We start from the raw sequence: 22,096 nt of genomic DNA, 5'->3' as shown, positions 1-22,096 counted from the left end.
TGTCTCCTAAATGGAGAACTATTTTCAGTCTTGCAGACAAAATAGCTACTCTCCGGTTGCTTTAGGGCAAATGTAGTTATACACATTTTTTTCTAGTTTTGTTTGTTTTTTAATCTTGTGGTTTTGTCTGACAGAATCAGAGGTGAAATAGTGAATTTGGTGCCCAAACATTTTTTAATGTGTCTGTGATTTTTTCCCCCCTCCTTCCTAGCTTTGATGAAGAAAAATTTCTCCCATCGGGGTTAAAAAAAGAAAAAGGGCAAAATTTTGATGCTTCTTCTGTGCTTTTTCAAACAATGCTTCTGCTCATAGTCTCCAATATTAACTTTACAGTCCAGACTCTCTCTGTAGATAAAGTAGATAAATCTACTTGATAGAGTTATTTGAGTAAAATATAGCAATTAACAGGCAAATGGTGTTAAGATTTAGCAATTGGTTAATCAAATACAGTTGTCCACCAGCTAAATCATACATTATTTTAATATAACCTCTGTTTTTTTTATAATTTGTCTGTTCCTTGTTCTATTTGAATATTTAATGAAAGCAATCAGTTCTGGGTATAAATGGGGCATAAGTTATGAGGAATGCATGAGTCCAAGCTAAGCTCTGCTGCACCATATTGAGAGCACAGAACATGGCCAAGGCTCTCCAGTGATTCTTGCTGCCCAGAGAAATGTTTGGGGATTTTTCAGATTTGTGCTTTGCTGGTCTGCAAGAGAACTGCTAAAGACATTAATGGAAGCAGCAATACTGACAACAGTTTGGATCTGAACTGTAAAATAGTATTTCCTCTTTAAAATAATCTTTAAGTGCTGGTGGTGTAGGGCAGACAGGTTGTCAGGTTATTGGTGTTGCAGGGACTTCAGAAAACAGACTGGGAGCAGGGGCAAGAAAGGTAAAAAACATGAGTGGGGATGCCTGGACAAAAGCTTCATTTTCCTACACAAGCACTACATGAGAATACACCTGAATATTAGTGCCCACCCTGAGTTCTCCTTGGGAGTGACCTTCCTCTTCCCACTGACTGCCAAGGGAGGTAGGAAAGGTGGTTTTCTAGGCTAGGCACCTAAATGTGGTACTGACAATTGGTAAGACATGAATGGTGACATAGCAATGGGTTTGACCTTATGAATTTCCCTGTGAGATGTGCTGGCGAGTGCCAACTTGCTGTTGGTGGTTTTAATGAGGACCCACCAAGTTTAGAGCAGGGAATTGGAGATGATATCTTGGTGCCACCAAGCTGTGCAATACTGAATCCATTGGATTTGGTATTTCACCCATTGCTAGGCAATGTAGCAAGATGTACATGCATCCTGTCCAAGCCTTCCTGATTGGTGCTCTCTGTGAGGACTTTGGGATGTGTGGGGAAAGGATGCTCAGATCCACAATTTCAGTTTATCCCCCTTGCACAGAAGGAATTCAATTATCTCTATTATTGCAGGGAAACAGAGAGGTGAATGGGAGATGTTACTAAGAAATGAATTTGGAAAGCAATTTGTCGTTTTCATGTCCAAATCAGTATGACAGTGATACTCTCTTAATTGAAAACCATGTTTTTCTGCAAAAGAAAAAGAAACCCTGTCTTTTCTACCCTGCAAAGTTAATTTTGGTTGTTAAAAAGAGCTTTTGAAGAGACTTTAATGATTATTTAAGCCTGCTTTTACTGAGAGTTTCCCCTGGATGTCTCACAATAGAATTAAATGGTGGTCTGAGTAACTGATGATTAGCTATTACTGGACATATCCTTATATTTTCCTTGAGATCAGAGATCACACAAATGGATTTACCATACTTCTCTCAGAGGAAGAAGCTTGCCAGGGTGTACATCCGAGGGTATGTCTGGGCTGTGCATGGTGTTAAGAATCCTTGCCTTAGGTCCGGATATGTGCCTGTTCCTGGCTCCAGATCTGGTGTTTCCAGGACTGGTTTGGTGAGCCTCCAGAACCCTTTGTGCCTATGCCCCATTATGCAGATATATTGCCCCCAGAGTTTTACGGAAAACTCTTGGGTAGGAGCTAAAAGAAAGTGGCTCATCAGGTTTGGAGTGATGTCTTATTCCTGAAGAGAGCAAAATAAATTTTAATGGAGTTATTCAGCAGCTTAAGTATTCACACTCTCACAGAGCTTGCCAGAAAGAACAAGACAGCTGTCATGAAACACTACACAGCAGATGGTCTACAAACTCCCTGAACTTTTACTCATCTCACCTTCTAATCCTGCTGCCACCACTGAACCCTGACTGCCATATTAAAAAAAAAAACAAAAAACAAACTGTTGAGGAAAAGGGATCAGCTAGAAAAGGGATCAGCTACTGACCAAAGCTTTCTTTCTCTAATTTTGCATTTGTACTTGTAAGTGCTGCTCTGGCTGTCCTAGCAAGGTGAGATCAAAGAAGCACCTTCCCCATATCCAGGGGAGATTAGCTGCTGAGAGGGTATGCTTTCTTAAAGTGATTCTTTTCCCTGAAGTTGGCTTGTATGACTCAGCCAGATACAGAAAAGGGACAGTATGTGGGTGTGAGAGGTTTGCACAAAATTATTGCACTCTCTCAGTATTCTGTGTTACTTGTCACCTGTCTGTAGTTTCAGATAATCCAAAAATTACACTGGATGGAAAGCAAAGCATAGTTTAAAAATAATTATTTTTCTTTACTTTCATTTTCTGAGACGCTTTTCTGGAAGTATACTTAACTGACTTCAAAAAACATTTAAATGCGATTTACACAGAGAGGATGACATGAGTCCTTCCCTCAATGCAACCTTGAGTCCTTCCCTCAATGCAACCTGTGTGGAAGTGTCAGGAAAACAGAGAGATGGATATTTGTGTCTTCTGTATGGGCAAAATTCTCCTGAAGATACTGTTACTGTATTTTTGGGAGGGGTTTACTATGTGGTTTGCTCAGGAGTCTTTGGGAAGGCATTATTTAATATTAATTATTTTTCATAGGTAGCCCCTCAGAACACGTGAGAGCAGCTTCTAAATGAAGGAGACAGATGCAGATACTATTTGGTTATCTGACAAGACCAGTGTAGGTAGAAGAGGAGAAATGAAGTTGGAGTGAGACACAGTGGATTTCCCTGAAGGGGAAAAACTGGAGTTTTAGCAACTTCACTCATAATCTGAGAGTATTTTGGTGACAAAAGAATAATGTCATATGGCCAACACCAACAGCAGGGGAAAAGGCCATTTATTTAGCAACAGAGTGAGTGCCATGGAAAATGAACTGGGAAACAATAGCAAAGAAACAACCTGGAGTATAGAGTGGTGAGAAGCCAGGTGAAATAAAAAAAAAGGCTTACAGCACAAAAGAATACAGAAGACACAGAGAAATATGAATACAGAATACAGAGAAAATATGAGCGGATGGAGAAGCTAGGAAAAGGGACTTAAGAGCTGTTTTTTGTTTTCAGAAAGGAAGACAAGAAAGAGTAAGAGAGGTAATTGTAGTAGTGGAGAAAGAGCTTAAGCCGGAAATAGAAGTAAAAGGGATTTTGTAAGAAAGGTAAGCTTAAGTAAATATTCTCAGAGAACAAACAGTAAGTAAATTTGGTCAAATGTTAGTAAGCAAAATAGAAGAGTGAAGAATAAAGTTACATAAGGCAGTATTAATAAATAAAGTGAAAAAGCAAAAGAGAACAAAGTCAAGGGAGAGAATGTCTGCGCTCCAGGAATCTTGATTTGGACCTATTTTGTTGCAAAGTGTCTTTAATATACTGAAAAGACAATGCCAAGGGGGTTTGAGGAAGCCAATCTGGCTGAATCTCAGAGGCAGTGATGCTGCCTGAAGCCCTGCAATGGGGATGGCAAAGGTTGATTCTGAATTGTCAACCTCAGCTAGTGAGCCTCACTGACCTTTGCAAACTTCCACAGAGACTTCTACCAGTCCCTCTCTACCTGGTGACATGGAGCCGAGGGTCAGGTTTCAGTTTTTAAGGTAAAAAACACCTTCTCAAACCACACCTAGAAACCTGGTGAGGTCAAATCACTTCCTGGGCTATACACCTTTATTTGCCAAAATGGGATGAAGTACATTAGGCTTACCAGAACAGTACTGAACACACAGAAGGAAAATAATAAAAGAATAGAAGAATAATAAAATAATTTAAATAAAAAGGAGCCTCTGCACACCTCCAAAATTCAACTAGTACTGCAACCCCAGGCACCTTGGTGGTGCCCTGCAGGACTCATTCCAGTATTCCAGAGTCTGTCTGGGACTGAGGAGCCTGAAATCACACACGGTATTCCACATGAGGTTTTGCATCCGTGGAAAAGGCTTTGGGGCTTATATGCCAAAAGACCCCTGAGTGTTATAAAGAGAGAGCAAATGTTAGAAAATATCTGTAGCTGCTCCGTTATTAAATTTTCAAAATATAGGCATTTCCATTTTAGCATAACTGCACTCAGTGTTGCAACTCTGATCCAAGAAAAAGAATCTTCCAATAGTCTGAAAGCATGTAGTTTAAAAGCTATTCCCACTTCAGAAGTAATTTCTTTAATTTGATATTTAACTTCTTCTTTCTCTCAGATTCCAGAGGGCTTTTTGTAGGGAAAGGAAGTTTTGCCATATCACGTGTCTGATATAACAAAGATTGAAAATAGCAAAAAACACCAAAAACACCGTCTAAATTTAGCATTACCTTGTGTTCAACCATGTTTCTGCTTATCTACTATGAAATAATACAGTTTAGTGTTGTATATTTATGGTTCACCCACTTTTGATCAAACAAACTCCTCTTACTTGAGGCAAGAGAAAACTCTATTAAACACAGATATGGACAAAAAATGACTTGTGAAATTTGTCTTTTTCAGCAATAATGTTAAGAGTGTGGAGCCAAAACTTCATTCAGAGGCTGCCCTGAGGCCCTTTGGGGTTATATTTTTTAAAAAAACAGCCAATAACTCTCGCCTCCAGAATGGCAAAACTCATTTCACTGACTCATCTTTCCAATAACAGTCACGTCATCCCTTTAAAAACAAGCAAACCCAACAACCAAATCCAAACAATTTCCTTGAATGGAATGTCAGGGAGAGACTCAGCTTTTATTTTACCTACTAGCTCTACAGTGACAGTCAGAGGTGTCTGGTGGGCACCTCAGGGGGTGAGGGAATACACATGAAATAAAATCATTGTAGGTGCTACCTTATGGCATTAGTATCCCTATACCCTTAAGCAAACCCTGCTGTTATCACAGGGAACTTTTGCTCTGCATTGCCCAATGCATACCATTTGCATTCCAAATAGCCATTGCATAAATACTTGTCATCCTTACTTGTTTTGCTAGAGCTGGGTAAGCTCTTTGGGGCTGTGCCTCGTGATCTGGACACTGGGTTCATTTAGCTGTGTTCTGGTCCACTTCCCATTGATTTCTCCCATGACTTCTGACTGTTAGTGAAATTTCTCTATACTACAGCTCAAGACTTATAAAATAGGACCCAGGGCTCTCGCTGGGAAAGAAAAAGCCATTAACCCCTATGAGGATGTTGCACACCCAGATAAGGGGCCGTATCCAGAGGATTTTGGAAGACCCGTAGAACTGTTAGAATAAAGCACTGACAATGTTGTGTAAGGTCAGACACAGCCCTCTCTGACTGGGTGTGTCTCCTTCACCAGGCACACACACAACCACATGCAATGAGGAAAAGGATCTTCAGTTTCTCCCTACAAGGATATGTACATGCATCGACACTTACCTGTAATACATTTAATAATAATTAATACACATACTTAACATTAATACATACCTACCTACCTGATCTAGTGGAAGATGTCCCTGCCCATGACAGGGGTTTTGGAACCAGGTGATCTTTAACACCCCTTCCTACCCAAACCATGATTCTACGATTTCTCAGCTGTCTTTAAAAAAGTTATAGAAATAGACACTTTCTATGGCCCCTGTCATCCAGTTAATAAGGTTCTGAATGCTATAAAATGCTCACGGTTATAAAATGCTCCAGATAGAGATACTGCAAGTTAGATATAGGGTATAACAGGTATGAGGTTGCATGCTTTTTTTTTTGCACAGTCCAGTATACCTGAAAGAGCATCTTTAACCAAACAAAAGGTTCACATTTACCACAGGCAGATCAGTAGATGTGTGGCTGACACGTATACATAAGGACAAGCTGCTACATCACAGGAAAGATTTAAGGCTCTTTGTAATCTGGTCATGTTAGTATAATTTGCTCTTGGCCTTGTGGAACTGAATAATAACTTGCCTTACAGAAAGGATGCTGTGAAGATATGCTGTTTTTTAACCACCTTCACTAATGCATAAGAAAGATAAGATGATATCTCCCACTATCATTGTAGCAGAAATCAATGAACTTACATTTCTTCACTGCGGTATCTGCTAGCACCAAAATACAGAACACAATTGTTACCCTCTCCTGAGCTGTGTGGCCATTTTCACAGTGATATTCCTTGAGAATAGAGAAATGATTTTCAGGGTATTGAGGTCTTTGTCATCATTCTTCTTTTCCTACAGATTTTTCTTTGAATTTTAAGTTCACAAAGTAAGGTATGAGAAGCACCACTGGCACACGGAGAGAGCAAAGGCATTACTTTTTCAGTCTCAGGGTCTTTCTCAAGGTATTTTAAGAACAAGATATTTTCAGTACATGGCAAAATAATTGGAGGTGAAGTTTATAATTTTTAGAAATTTTCAATGGGCCCTGGCTATTTCCATAATGCTTACTTTAGAACTGAGCCAGTTCCATGCAGAAGAAAATTTAAAATAAATGTTTGTCTCTTTTCTCAGTGCCTATTCTTTTTTAGACTTCAGGGAGGGTTGGCTTGAAACATAAGGATTTTGCAAATGGCATGAACATTATGTCATCATTGTCAACAACATATGATATCATTGTTCCTTGTAAGGGAATTTTTTGGGGCTGTTTCTGTTGCCTTGTGGTGCCCCTTAGTCCCACCCACACCTGGTGCTATGTCTGCTCTGAGGGATGGAAAGATTGATTTTGTCTAATTTTACCACCCACTCTGAAGTTGTCATAACCTCTGCTGAGTCTCTCTGCTTCATGCCAGATTTTGTGAATGGCAAAGAAGCCTAAAAGCCAGCTTTTATAGTGTTAAGCCCCTTTGTAGGAAATTCCTTACAGAAAATCAAACCAATCACTCCCTGAACTCACTATATGTATGGTGGTGGCCTATATGGTTTATTTAGTTTTCCTTTTTTTTCTATCCCTGCTCACACATTTGTATATATGCACATGCACATATACATAAACACACACATTTTGAGGACTAGCAGAGCAATTCAATGTTCTCATTTTTTATCCCCTCTCTAAGGTGTGAAATTGTTAACAACACTGTCAATTAAGTCAATATCACAGGCATCTGACTGGGAACCACTGAAACTAAAACTCAAAAACTATAGTTTGGTGCTTCACAAGCTCCTTCTCTTTCTGTATCAGGCATCCACATGTCATACCTTGAGGTCATTCCAAAGGCACTGCAAAGACAGGACTTGCTTTTTAGAAAAGAAAATAATGCAAGAGTTTTTTTGAAAAAACCATTAAGTTTACTTGCTAATGAAATAAAAAGGCAGAGGCTGGAGAATCTCTGTAGTACTTATCCGCATCCAGGTCCTGTTCTGTGTCCCTTGGGAAACAGAGGTCGTGTTGTGTTTCCTGAAAGCAGGCACCACACTGAGTACAATAACATTTCAGCCTAGGTAGGAGCTGCTTGTGTGTGTCTGACTCTCAACTCCAGCAGCCCTGCTCCCTGTGCCCTCCCTTGCTCCAGGGCAGGCTGCCTCTGGCTCTTTGCTGCTACCCTGCTGACATCACTGCAGGAATCCCCACTCTGCCAGACCTATGTAACCCTAGAAATGAATGAGAAGGGAACAGAACAAATCCAGAGCTTTGTAATCTGGGTCCCATTCAGCCTTGCCTTTTCCTGGCTGAATATGGTTCGGTTCCAAATGAGTTTATTACAAGTGTCACAGGATGTTTAAAGGGCAAGCATTAGTCATACTAGTGTGGAGCAGTGTGGTGAGACTAATATGAGGCTTGATTCATAACCTGGATTAACTGAGGATACTTTTCAATGGGAAGGTAAAAGGGGGCCACTCTAACATGAAAGAGTACATAACACTTAACAACTCTTCCTCTCCTGCAGAGAAATCAATTTGTGGTGTATGAAACTGGATTAAGATGAGAGTGCCTGTCCTCATGTGAAATAACATGTGACTTGGTGTTGACAGTTATCTCCATCAAGGACAGAGTCCTCATACAGATGTTCTCTGCTTTATGGAAATCTCAAAGCATGTGAAGTTTGGGAAGATGTATAAAAGTCTCTTGCTTTGCAGAGGAAAGTTTCACGCTAGAGCTGTTGGCCTGAATGAGAGACAAATAATAAAAGTTACTTGTTTCAAAGCTCTAGTGTGAAAAATGCAGTAAGAGCTTTGCCCTGTGCTTTGACCAGTTCTACAATGAATGGTGACATTTGACAGTCTTCTCACTGTGAAGGGAAATTTAACACAACTGTGCTGGCGTCTTAAAGGTCAACTGTCCCTCTCCCACATTCCATTCTTTAGTAAGAGAGCTGGCATCACTGCATGTGGGAACAGTCATGCTCATCTCAGGGTCTGCCCCTAAACAGCCTGCACTATTGTGCACAGTTGCATGAGTCCATTAACACACCCCTCTCAAATGCCCATCATTTTAATTTCAAGATCATTTGAAGGTCAAGTATATTTTAGTCCCATCCAAATCTTCATTCCCTTTCATTTTTAATGTGGAAAATTATTTGCATTGGAAATATACTGAGATTGCAGGAAGAGCTCACAGGATCATAGAAATGTTGGTTGTGAACGGCTCTAGTCTGACCTCCCACTTAAAGCAGGAATATCATTGATGCTGGGTCACATGAGAAGCAGGTTTGTACAGTCAAGTCTTGAAAACCTGCCAGGCTGGAGATGCCACTGGGTGTCTGTATCCTTGTTCCAATACTGCTCTACCCTCCAAAGGAAGAAGTTCTTTATGCCAGAGGCAAGAAATTCCATAGCAATAGAAGTTTCCCTTGTTAATGGTGTTTTTGATTTGTCACATGGCTAGAGTCCTCCATTTGGCACACAGTCAGCTGACTGGTATGAGTCGATGTTGCCCTTCAATGGCGTGAATTACAAACCTGTTATGAACTTAGATGACCAAATTCATGCCTGTAATGATTTGTAGCAAGTTAGCAGTGCAATGACGTCATTAAGCCACACTGAGAACTTCTGTTGGCTTTTCACTGCCTAAATAGGTAGAAGTCCTTGGAAGAGAGCATGGAATGCAGTAACTTTGTACAGTGTGGAAAGCTTAGGCTGCTGCTGTTTCTGTTGCAGGGGGGATAGGAAGGCACCTGACTCCCTGTCTCTTACTCAGACCTTTCACTGGGCCAGTGTTTCCCTACAGAGCAAAAAGGTGCTTCTTCACACAAATATCTAACCAGAACCCTGCGCCAAAGCCCTCTAGGTGGCTTCATTGGTCACCACATACCAGCTGGGCTGCCATCATCTGTGCTCATGGCTTCATACGCATGATGTTGTCATCTTCAGCCACCACGTGATGGGATCCAGTGGCAGCTACTGCTGGGTGGCATTACTTGCCATGGGGGTAGGCTATGAGCACTCTGTGGTGTCACAGCTCTCCTGCTGCACTGTGGTGTGGGGAGGTGCTGGTAGCTCTACTGGAGATGCTGGTGGGTCTGCTGGTGGGTTTACAGAAGGGTGTTTCATGTCTTGTCTGTGGTTTTGGAGGAATATTGCTTGCACTCTTAAACAGCTGCAATGCAAGAGGGCTGTGTGTCAGTGGTGAGTGAGAGCATCTCTTTGTGCAGCTAAATCTTGCCAAACGCTGTGGAGTTTGTCACAACACTTAATTGCTACCTTACACAGAGCAGTAACTCAGCACAGTCCATGGGTGATTAAATTCAAAAGTTCCCTAAATACTTCATCTGGTCTGACTGGGGGAAAGAATCAAGAGAGCGCATAAAGCAATGTAGTATCACTGCATGTTATATAAATCTTCCCTGTCTGATGCACAAAAGATCTCAACAATCTTTATTTGTTGCTTGCTCACATATATACAGATGCTTCTGCTTCTCTGTTAGGGGAGGAAGTGCCAAACTTCTTCCTCTGCCTGGCACTGCCTGTTTTCTCCTGCACCTCTCCACAGAGGAGCTGGTGCAAAATTTCTTCTGAGATGTCAGACCTGGGGTTTTGCACACATAAGATTTGCAAGTCTTACTGTTTGTAAAGAGCATTAAGAGTTGCTATGATTTAGCCATCACAGAGCTCAAACTTTACAAGTTTTCCCGTAGCTTGTGCTTTAATGCTGTGTTGAAGGACTGTGCCTGCTCCTGGAGCCATGTGTGCAATTCCTGTTGACTTTAATAAAAATTGTACTGGGTATCTGAGACAGAAGTAATTTCATCATATTGTTTTCCTTTCTGCCCCATATTGCTGTATCCTGTAGCATCTGTTTAATAAACTTTCTCCCACTGGAGATTCTCTTCAATCCACAGTGGACTGATGACTGCAAGCCAACTGACTTTTTCATTTGAAGTATTTTAGCTGAATATTTGAGTCACAAAGAGTGAGATCCCAGCCATGATTTTGATTTTTAGATGTCCACCTGCCTCCACTGAATTCTTCACCGGATCCAGCTTGCGGTGGTCACCTGCAAAGTTCATGTTGTCCTTTTTACTTTCTTTTTTTAATGGCAGGAGAGATGGCTGCATCCCACTTAAAGGTGAGTTTTTGAAAAGTTGCTTATGAGATGAAATTCCTCCATGGCCACACCACGATTGCCAGTGTAGGCTACGAACATGGGCTGTGTGGAAATTGTGGGTTTGCTTTCCCTGGGAGCATGAGATGGGATCACAGTGGTGCAGGTGTCACTGTGATGTGGAATGCTCAGAGATGAAAACAACAGCCCCTGTGCCTTGACCTCTGCATTTGTCAGGGAGCAATGGGGTGTTGAAATGGCAGGGACGCATGGCCAGGGTGGCCACACTTGCTGGGGATTAGAGCCTTGTCACACTGGGCAGCCTCAGCTCTGCAGCCCCTGTTGGGTGGTATTTATGCCCTAGGCATGCAAGGAGTGATCGATTATTCCAGTATTGAGTAGGCAGCTGAAAAATATTTCAGCCAAGATTTCAGTTGGAACTTCTTGGTTGTTTTTATTTTATTTCCTCCATTTATGAGCACAGTAATGCAGATGTTAACTTTCAGCCATACATCAACCTGAACATGAAGTTTTAAGGGTGTTTGTGTGCTCAGGCTTGTTTGTTTCTACTTCCCTTCTGTCCTACCCTTCCTCCAAAAAGTCTGCTCTCCTTGGGAAGACTGAGGGATTTTCCTGGGCTTCCTCTAGAGGAAATGTGTGTAAAATCATAGAGATATAAGCACTCCCTGGGACCGATCTCTGCTAATTCAGCTGTCACTTTCTTTAGATAGCAGCTCTTTCTGGGTTGTTGTCAGGGAACCAAGCATTTCCTTCCCTTTCATCTCTTCCCTGCAGACCCACTGGAAGCAGATGATGACTACAGGCTAACAGAAAGCTTTTCAAAGACAGGTGCTTGCTGCCCTGGGCACGAAGCAGGCTAGATTTCACTGGAGGCTTTACTGATGCTCACAATGAACAAAAGTTCAGTTCGGAGGAGGCTTTCCTTCATATATAAGAAATTGGTTGCTCTCTAAATTGAATTTATTTTGTATGGAAATGTCATTTCTGAGGGTGAGTGGCTGATGAAGCCTTTTCATCTTCCATGACTAATCCTAACTCTGCCCACATCTGTTGTGACTGAACATTCTACCAAGTCACGGTTGCTCAGTGACTTATTTTAAAAGAGTGTAGGTGACTCAGTTCTAGCGACCTCATGGTGAAAGGTTATGCCATGGTTAGCCTCAATTAAGTGAAATACAGCAGGGGTGGGTGTATCTTTTGGAGTAAGACCTCCAGTCATGGGCTACAGGGGCCAGCCAAGGCAAGCCAAAGGAACTTGTGGTGACAGTATCAATGCCAGATCACCATGGTAGTCCGGGAGACGGTGGTAATCCAGTGTCTGCCATGTGCATTGCATCCAGCTGAAATTATGAGAGAAAAAAAAAAAACGCTTTGGAAGGACTTTTGCTGGGTAGCACAAGACCAGAGTTTCTACAGGAATGAGTCTGTGTTCTCCTTCATATCTCTTGAAGCCTCATGGAAGCTGCTCATGCCAGCTGTTTGCACTTTTCCATCAGAAATGTGAAGCTGTGAGAAATACAAACCTCTCTCAGCTTCTGTACCAACTGCATGCCAGTTAGGAGTACAGGGAAGATTTATTTTGCTGTGTATGTTTGAAGATTGTTGTCTTTGTTTAGAAATAAATGAACTTACAAGTAATAGATTTTAACCTATGGGACAGCTGAGATATTTATTGAATGCTCCATGATTTACTCTACTTCTTCATGGGTGGTTTTTCAGAGTATTTCACAGTTTAAATTCATAGCGAATGGAGAAAAGCTCTCATGAACAATGTATGTGATCAACATGCACTGAGGGGGTGGAACACCTTCTTAGCACCCTTTAATCCCAAAGAGAGGGTAGGAGTCAGAGGCGATCCACAAGGCTTCACTGCTGCTAGCAATGTAGACAAAAATAAAAGCTTGCAGGTCCTACTACAGAGGGTAGAAAGGAAAGGTGTGCTGCAGATACTTTCTTGTGGTATACTGGGAGTTGAAATTACAGGCAGGAGGAGAAGGAGGACAGGAAAACAAGGAATAGGAGTCCCTGAGCTGGGAAATGCAGAATTACTGCATGTGCTGCTCAAGGTCAACATTCACAAGCAGGACTGAATTGTGCTTTAGCCTAAAAAATTATCAACACCCACATTCAACTCTGTAGCTGACTGCAAGCATTTGTAAGTTAAGGTTATCATTCTATCAAGATCCTATGGCCTGAAGATCTAGGCTGGTCCTAGCTTCAGCCCCATATTAGAGTGAACAATGCAAGGGTGCATGGGGCTCTCTTATTGGGCAAGGCAAGTCCCTAATATGATCATAATATTTTAGAGATGGAATAATAGCTATAGGACTTTGCCTAAGATTGGATGCTGTTGAGAAACATGTTTATCTAATTGCTGTCAGGCAAACTTTTGGAATATAAGGGAAGTCAAATGAAACATTCCCCTGCTGACATTCCAACTGTTTAGCTCTTGCTCTGTTATTATCTAAATTTATTTTGTAACCAAAGCAAAGCCATTGATTTTCTTAAATCATTCTCCTGACTAAGGGGCTCTCTTATCTCGGAGCCAGGGAAGCATTCTGTCCGTATCCATTCTGGACAGTGCAATGATTCATAGACATCATAAAAGAGAAAAAAGCTCAAAGTGAGCAAATTAAGTTAAATTCACAGGAATCAGGCTGAGCTAGCTGCTTCAGGTCGCTAAGGTGTTGATGTGTTGCTCTGTGTTACTGAAATAATGGATCGCAGCTTTAAAGCTTCCACACTCTCCTAATTTTGTCGTTCCTCCAAATCAGAACCACAGGCGACTTCTTTGTAATGGTTTCTGGTAGAGCTGCTGCAGAATAGGTGTTCAAAGTGCAGAACTAACTGTACAGCTCAATGCTGTGTTTAAGATCTAGCTTTTTAATAATCTGAAAAAAAAGCAGTCTATTTATCTACAGAATCTAAAAGGTTTGAAATCCACCTTAAAACAAGTATCTCAGTTTTGTAGCTCCAGCTTCTTCCTGACATGATCTCAAAAATTGCTGTTTGGTAATTATATTGCATGAGTAGCATAATGGGGTTTCTTTATTACCCAGAATGTCTACGACCAGATGTGTTTCTTTCGTTACTTGATTTTAATTGACTTCACATTAGGAACAGGACTCATGTGAATTTGCCCCAGGCACTTGTAATCTAACTTGGGTGTCACTGCTGTGACACTTACAGGATGTGGCAGGAGCATAACATTGACTTACATGAGACACTCCAGGGAAAAGACATGGAGGAGACTTTCATAGTGCCCAGCTTGGAAAGGCAGAGTCTTCACATTGTCTCATGCTCCATGGGCAGCACTGAATCCTCTCCTCAAGTCATCTCTAGGTGCTGTCAGGATGTGCTCACTGGATTTTTCGGCAGAAACCATGTTGGTTCAGAAGAGCCAGCTACAAGTCACCCTTCCTGTCTTAAAGGTCACCAGGATTCTGAAAGCTGAGGAGTTGTAGACTCTTGATTTTGAATGCCCCCTTTTTCCCTGCATAGCCCTTGGCAGAGACTTTATCCTGAGATCTGTATCCACTCAGGATGGCCACAGACTAGGTGTCAAAACCCTGCCTGTTTCTACACCAGCTCTACAGCTGTAACATAGCAGGACTCAGAAGTCTGTACTAGGTTACAGCAGCAACCAGAGATTTCTTCTGCTTCTAACACACTTCCTGCTTCATTTGAGGATGGGTAAAACAGGAATTTCAGCTTTCAGGGGAGCATGTACTTGGGTGTTTCCTCCTGTTTTTGAGGACCAGCTTTAGCCATGGACCCATTCAGTAAGGGCCATTCTCAGGACTACATCTAGAGTGAGGAACTGGCCAGACCAGTAAAAGAGGAAATATTTGATCCAGCTGATCTCTTTCTCCCTCTCTTGTGATCATGGTTCAGATATGTCTCTGCCAGACAGAGCCCTGCATTCCATTTCCCCAGTAGCTTGCCTAGTAAAGGCAGAGAGGAGCATCTTTGGGCCCCCATACCCTCCATATGCAGCTTGCCCTGACTATGAACTGCTCCAGCCAAAGCCATAGGTGTGTTAATTAGCACAGATTCACTCCTGAGGTTTTGCACCTGGGACAGAAAAGCTTGTGTGACTGCTCATGATGAGGACTGTGGCTAGACAGCAGCTCACCAGAAGTGGACCCCAGGTTGAATATGTCACCTGTGTGCCCTTGCAGAGACTGATGCATACTGGAATACACAGGAAGAGAAGAGCATAGCAAACAGACCAGGGGAAAAGACTAGTCCCCTCTATTTGTCACCACTGAGATTGCATACTGATTACAGTGTCCAGCTTAGGGACACTGGTGCAGGAAAGATGCTGAAAAGGTGGTGCAAGTCCAGCTAAGGACCACTAAAATACCCAGAGGGATGAGATTAGGCTGGAGAAGAAAGCTACAGACTATTTTTTAACCTGAAAGAGAGCTACATTTAAGATGTGTCCAGACAGCTCTCTGGGTACACAGAGAAAGATGAAAACCAAGCTGCAGCAAAGGAAATTCTGACTAGACATAAGGGAAACTCCTTCAGTGAGGATGGTCAAACACTAAAACAGGTTTCTCAAAACCCCCACAAATTCTTTGTCTTTAGAGGCATTAAAAACTTCACTCAACGAGGTTGTAAGCCAGCTGACTTAACTTTGGAAACAGTCCTTGGGGTGTAAAGAGAGTAGAGGTCACCCTGGGTGATTTCCAGGGTGACACTCCAACCTCCATTCTTGCATGATTCTATGGGTTTTTTTCTCCTTTCAATGTCCTGGCTGCACTCGTGTGCTGTGTTATGGAGAAGTGTATATTTAGGCAAGCTGAGTGCAAACTCCTTGGAAAGTAGCATTCCCACAGTGCAAGGGAGAAAAGCCCCATTCATTTCTACAAGAAGCTCTCCACTGTGCTAAGGAAGGGGGAACTTATGTCATTCTCTCCCTCATCCTCTTCTCTGTAGCTCTCTAGCACAGTGATGCTTATGTGCTAAGTTTGAAGGCAACAGGAAAACTTGTTCTTATTTATTCTAGAAAGGTCACTTCAGACCTCGCATCTGGATTCTGGGAGGTCCAGCCATGACTCAATCATGCAGCCTAGCTGATTTAGGCAGCAAGGAGCCAACTGCATTGCTCATGTTCACACATCCAGCATGAGTCAGAAGTTTGGCTTAAAGTTGTAACTGCATGCCCCTGGCTGCCAGAGCTTTAGTCTTTCACCTGAGGCCTCTTTTTTTGGTTAGACTTCACCCTGGTCCTAACTCAACTGTCAGAAACCAGCTGTAGCAGTGTGACCTCTAACATAGTAAATCTGCACGTTCCCAGTGGCTGAAGAAAATTCTGCAGAATTCCCTGGCAGGGTGTCTGTCCAGCATGCACTGACAGCCCATTCTCCATCAGCCCCTGAGCACCAGGCTGGCTTGCAGGGAGTAAAGGTGAGCCAGTGCCCTCACTGGCAGCGGATCCAAGCAGATCTGGAGAGCTCAGTTCCAACCACAAGGTCTGACTTGAGGAGACCAGTCACATCTGGGATAAGACTCCACTGAAATTTACAGTAGAATTTATTTGTTTGTCATGCATGGTCCTTCCACTGTGCTTTCTAATGAGCAATTACAGCCTGGGCACAATCCTTCAAGACATGCTACTTGCCTGCACAGCCCTGACCTGGGCATGTTGATTTGGGCTGTTTTCTAAGGGCATCTGATTTGTCTAGTCAGGAAGAGTTTCACGATGAATTAATGTTTATATCTGCAAAACACATCCTGAAACACTGATTTTGTCAAGGCAATCTGACTCCTTGTGAAGTAGAAGATCACTGTGTCCAGCCTTGGAGTTTTTGAAAACAAACTTTTTAATATCCATTCATTTGTCCAACCTTGGAGTTTTTTGAAAACAGATTTTATATATTTAACTTTTTTTTTTTAAATGAGCATTGTGTGGCCAAATTTTCCTATGTCCTTTTCCCTGTTTCTGTTTGAGTAGTTGGGAGGGAGGGATTGCCCTGCAGTGCTAACTAGGGATAGGTTCAGGATTAGGCTTCTGGGGAAGCACAGCTTCTAAGATCCATGCTGGCATGGATGAGGTTTAGAAGTCATTTGACTGGACTTATTCCCGTGTTTAGCCACTGATGTTGCTCCATTTGCAATGGGCAAACAGAACAATATGTGGCTAGGAAAGGCCTATTTTGGATTTTATTTTACAATCCAAACCCTCAACAACAGTCACATGCAGTTTCTGTTTCTTCTAAGTTAGCACAGTTTTGGAAAATGAAAAACTTGCAGGTTGGCACAGTGAATGTGAGAACATCAGTTATATTCTTCCTTTACAATTTTTCTTTCAAAATATTCTGCCAGAAGAGATGACCTCCCACTACAGCTTCAAAATCTTCCATTTACTGGGTTTAGATGACTTTTAACCAGATCACGTTCTGCAACCCTCCCTTAAGTCATCCTCTATCTGCACAGGCTGCTGTCTCCTCTTGTGAAAGGCTGGTCTCCCTGATGATTAAACAATAAATATAATTTTTTCATAGACTGTGTAATTGTTGTGCAGCAATGGAAAGAATAGAATAAAATGGAATTATGACTCAGTGCTTGGCAGGCTGTGGAGAAGAGGGGTGTACAAGAAGTGATTAATATTTTGAGGATTTCTGCACAGAAATTCAGTTTTTAAATACACACTTAGATGATACAATTAATTAAAAGATAAAGTGTTTAAGCACTTGACTAATCTATCTGGGACAAGAGAATAAAGCAGTCTATATTTCTTTAGAAGTGTGCAAGTCAAAATAGCAGTATCTACCACCACAGATAAATGCCTTGGCAGAATTCCTGCGATAACCCAGATTCCTAAGGCATTCTAAGTCAGCTCTTTTCCTTTCTACAGCACATAGTCAGCTGATTCCTCTGTTTTTAATGTGAAATCCCATTTTAATTAATCCATCTTTCGTTTCTAAGAACTACCAGACACATATTTCCTCAGGTACACAAGCATAATTCCTGTTGATTTTAATGGCAGAGGACAATTAGGAAACTGAGAAAAATTTGGTAACATGTATTTGCAAAAAAAAGCACAACAAAAATCCCTGTACATTGAGAATCCCTTTGTACTGTGTCTAGACAAGGCTTCAAAAAAAGTGCTTTGTTCACAGAATTTCATCCCCAAAGTTAAAAATCTTATTTTCTGAAACAAGGAGACAGTTACTGGCAGAAGCACTTAACTTGCTGGCTGACTTCATTACTAAAGAAATGAATGCTTCTCTCAGAAATTTTTCCCACCCTGCATAAAAGACAAATGCCTCCAAGAAAGCAGCTGACAGTCATTTCCCTTTTCCATAGAGCCATGACTAGAGTTGGTGCCTTTGTATCCCTATAGGAGAGCTCTGCCAGTGACAGAGTTCCAGGGCAACAGTAAGTGAGAAGATGAAGACCAAGGATTCAAATCAAAACAAAATGTACTGCTGGTAAACTCATAATGAATCTAGTTAAAGCAGAAAGGCTGTGTGAGTCTGTGAGGAGACAGATTAAATATTAAAATTTAAAAATTAAAGGCTCACCTATAAAAAATACCTGGAGTGGTAGATTTTGTTTGTTGTCTTAAAGTCATCTGCTCATGAAAAGTTACTTGCTATTTGGGTAGCTAGAGCTCTGGGACACCTCCTCCTCCTCTGTCATTTCCTGGGATGCTTCAGCTTGTAAGATTTACTGGGAGTGTCTACCTGGCTCATCCAAATGCCTTGCTTGTGCCCAAGAACAAGTACTTGTGTACCAACCCAATGGCTTGAGGTGTGGAGCTGGGCACATTGTCCTTCTGAGTTCACCATGAGTCCCAGGCTGAGCCTCCTGCAGCCACAGAAGAGGAAGAAGGAAGAAGATCATCTGTGAAGGGCCTGGACTAGAACTAACTTCAAACAGCGGTGTAGATCTGGGCACATTGTCCTTCTGAGTTCACCATGAGTCCCAGGCTGAGCCTCCTGCAGCCACAGAAGAGGAAGAAGATAATTTGTGAAGGGCCTGGACTAGAGATAATTTCAAACAGATTCTCTCCTGGGATGAGGGACTTGTGTCTCCTGGTGATCTTGTGTGTCCTTGACCCTTGGGGGCAGGAGGGTGTACTGGGTCACTGCAGTCACATTAATTGGCATAATTTGTTTGCACTGCTCCTGAAGTTCCCATACACTCACTGTTCTGCTCTCATATCAGTTGTATTATACTCCTGATGTCACCCCTACATAACTGGGCAGTGCTCTTATATCCTTCCCAGGGTGCCTGCCCCTGCTTCCTGTGGATGTGTATCTCCTTCTTGCCCTTAAGTTTTACCAGTGGGTCTAGACACAGCCATGCCAATCTCTTGCCTTCCTTTCCTGATTTCTTGCACCTGAGGATCAGTGATTCTTGTGCTCTGTGGAGCTCTCAAAGATGTGTCATCTCTGTTCTGCTCTCTTGTTGCTGAGGGCAGTTCCCCAGGTGGCCCTACTGACCTACTCCTTGAACAGCTGGAAGTTTTTCCTCCATTTCAGGAGAGACCTGACTTTACTCTTTGCCTGACCCACATTCCCCAGGACTGCCAAGCCCACAGTGTGTGATGAGTGCAGCCACACTCTGGTCACTGGATTTGTCACACCAAGGGTCAGTAATGGCAGCTGTGAGCTACCTTTCCAGCAGCACAGTGGCTTTCAGTCCTCCTGTTTGCTGTTTGTGCAGTGTGCACTGGTGAAGAGGCACTTCAGCTGCGCTGTTGAATGTGCCACCTTCTTAGAGGAATAACCCTTAATTATTTTGAGGTATTTCACTGGTGTTTCCCTGCTGGCTCCTATTACCAAAGGAGGCCCTGGCTCATCTCCATAAGATCTCCAGTGTGCTCCAGTCTAGGAACAGGCCTAGGGCCCTCACTAGCACTCTGCCCCTAGAAACTTGCTGTGGATATCCCCACAGCTTTTCAGGCAAGCCCCATATAATCCCCTTCAAGTCTGCCAAGGAGTACCTCAAGCTTGTGAGCAAAGATTCTCTTCCCCCGTCAGAGAGGCGGATCCCATCTGACACCTGATGCTGTGTAGGTCAGCCCAAAATTGTGGTGGGGACATCAGCCACAGAGCCATGTATTTAGCAGACTGGGCCTGTCTGTTTCTTTCAGTGTTGGTGCCCACAACTGGAAGGAAAGAGAAAAAAAGTAACCTGTGCTCCTGATTCCCTTGCCAACTTTCCTAACACTCTGGAGACTCTTATCATCACCCTTGGACTTCTTTGCCACCCAGATGAAGGAGTAGTAATAGGTAAAAGTCTGAGGGCTGTGCCTGTCTGGGAATTTTCTTAGTGACCTCTTTAACCTAGGTCCCAGGGATGCAGCAAGTGAATGTACCTAGGTCTTTTTCCTGGGATGGGATGTCTACTTCAAACCCATTTGTATAGTAAAGATGGTGTGAAAATGTGTTTTGCATTGTTTATACTGAAATTCAGTTGGAATAAGCTTGGTACTGCCTTTGCCCACCACAGAATCTATTTGAAGGAGGCAGCCTTTATGAACCTTGAGCTATGAGAACCCTTCTGTAATCTTTTGGCATTGGGTTGGCATTGCTGTTGCTGTAATGTTTGCAAGAACTGTGAATTATATTGAAACACAGAGGGCTTATATGCCCCTTATAGCCTTAGTGACTTCAGTAAGGTTCTCCACATCATATTTGTATTTGTCATGTGTCCCTCTTATACTGAGAACGAGGAGTGTGGCATGATGGAGCAAGGTATTTAGCTCTCTAATATTGAGAATAACCTGCTTCATAGCTCTGTTGTATAAAACCAGTCAGAAGAAAAGACCTCTGGTTTAGGGGAATTGTATGACTTATAGCAGCAGCTGTTTACTTTTTCTTTGTGTAAGCTCTTGTGACACACACTATAAAAAACACAGGGAAAGTCAATTTTTGCTGGAAAGTGCTTGGAACAGGACTGCGTGTGTGGAGGGAGCAGTTACTAGCATATATGTGGGCACTGCCAAAATTTTCTAAGACATTATAAATTTCCAATCATTTCCATCTAGAATAAAGAAGTCAGAAGGGTGGATGAGACTGAAATAGAATTGTTACTCTTGACAACAAAGTCCCACCAAAACACTGCTTAAGGAAGTGGCCAAGGCTGCACAGACATCAAAGGCGCAGGAGTCCTTTCCTTCTCTGTAGTTTCCAATGTTTACATGCTGCCTCATAGTAAATGTTGGCAAGACTGCAGCTTTTGACAGTGGTACCAGTGATGTGTTTCATTTTTTTTTCATTACAAGTGTGAATATTCCTAGTAAATGCATAGTGACTGGAGAATTTAATATGGGGAAAGAGAGATATGTCTTCTTCCTGAATGACACACACTTATCCTTTAATTTCACTATGGTGTATAACAAACTGTGTTTTAATGGTGCAGGTGTGCTGATCAATCCAGACTGGTCTCTGTGGCAAGCTTTGCCCTCCCCATTACTTGTCTTCCACATTACTTACCTGTTAGTGATTGGCTTAGTCACGACATTTGCCAGCAGTGACTTTAGATATCTCCAAATCACCGGCACAGATTCTAAATAAATAAATAATGAAATGAAACTGCCACTGCTTTGCACAGAAATGTGTATCTGTGCTCTCTCTCCAAGATGTTTATTTTCCATCTTTCCAAAGGAAGACCCTAAGAAGCTTTAAAATGGGAGAAAAACATCCTAATAATCCTGTCCCTAAATTAGGTTTTCCAGGAGATGTTTCCGAAAACATCAAAAGGAAACAGAAAAACTTCATGCTGCAGCCTAGAATTTTTCCCAAGGGATGACACCTTTAGGTCGGTACATTAGGAAAAAGAGAAAACCAGAAGCATTCTTTTTCTTCTCTGTAAAAGAGTTTGATCTCTGAGCTAAAGTACAAGAAGGCCAATTCCAGTCCAGTCCTCAAGAGGCTCTCACAGAATGTTTTCCAATCTCTGTGAGATGGAGAGAAAGAAAAAAAGGAAGTGAGAAACAAATACTAAAAAAATGGAAAGAAAATTATTTTCTAGTTTGATATCTTCTGAAATAATACCTAGCAAAGTTATACCTAGCAATATTAACACCTACAATTTGATAATTTCATTTGTTAATCTCGTTAAGATTATATTTTCTCTCTATGTCAGTTAATTAAGAAGACAGACGTGACCTGACAATGGTCTCCATGGTGCGTGTAATCTCACTTTCCTAAACTCTAATACACTGCTATTTGTTATCACATTTTCTTAGGTTTCCCATTGTTTTTGAAGTCATTTTTCTCAATTGAATAAGAACTGATAGGAGTGAGTTTTTGCTTTGAAAGCAGCAGTAGTGAGAAAGGCATCATTAGGTAAGATTGCTGGGCAAGGGTTTCAGATAAGTACTTAA

The sequence above is a fragment of the Passer montanus genome, unplaced genomic scaffold, assembly GCF_014805655.1.
Source record: "Passer montanus isolate IOZ18808 unplaced genomic scaffold, ASM1480565v1 scaffold36, whole genome shotgun sequence".
Lineage (NCBI taxonomy): Eukaryota > Metazoa > Chordata > Aves > Passeriformes > Passeridae > Passer > Passer montanus.
The sequence above is the reverse complement of the archived record's forward strand: the minus strand, read 5'-3'. Positions refer to the sequence as shown.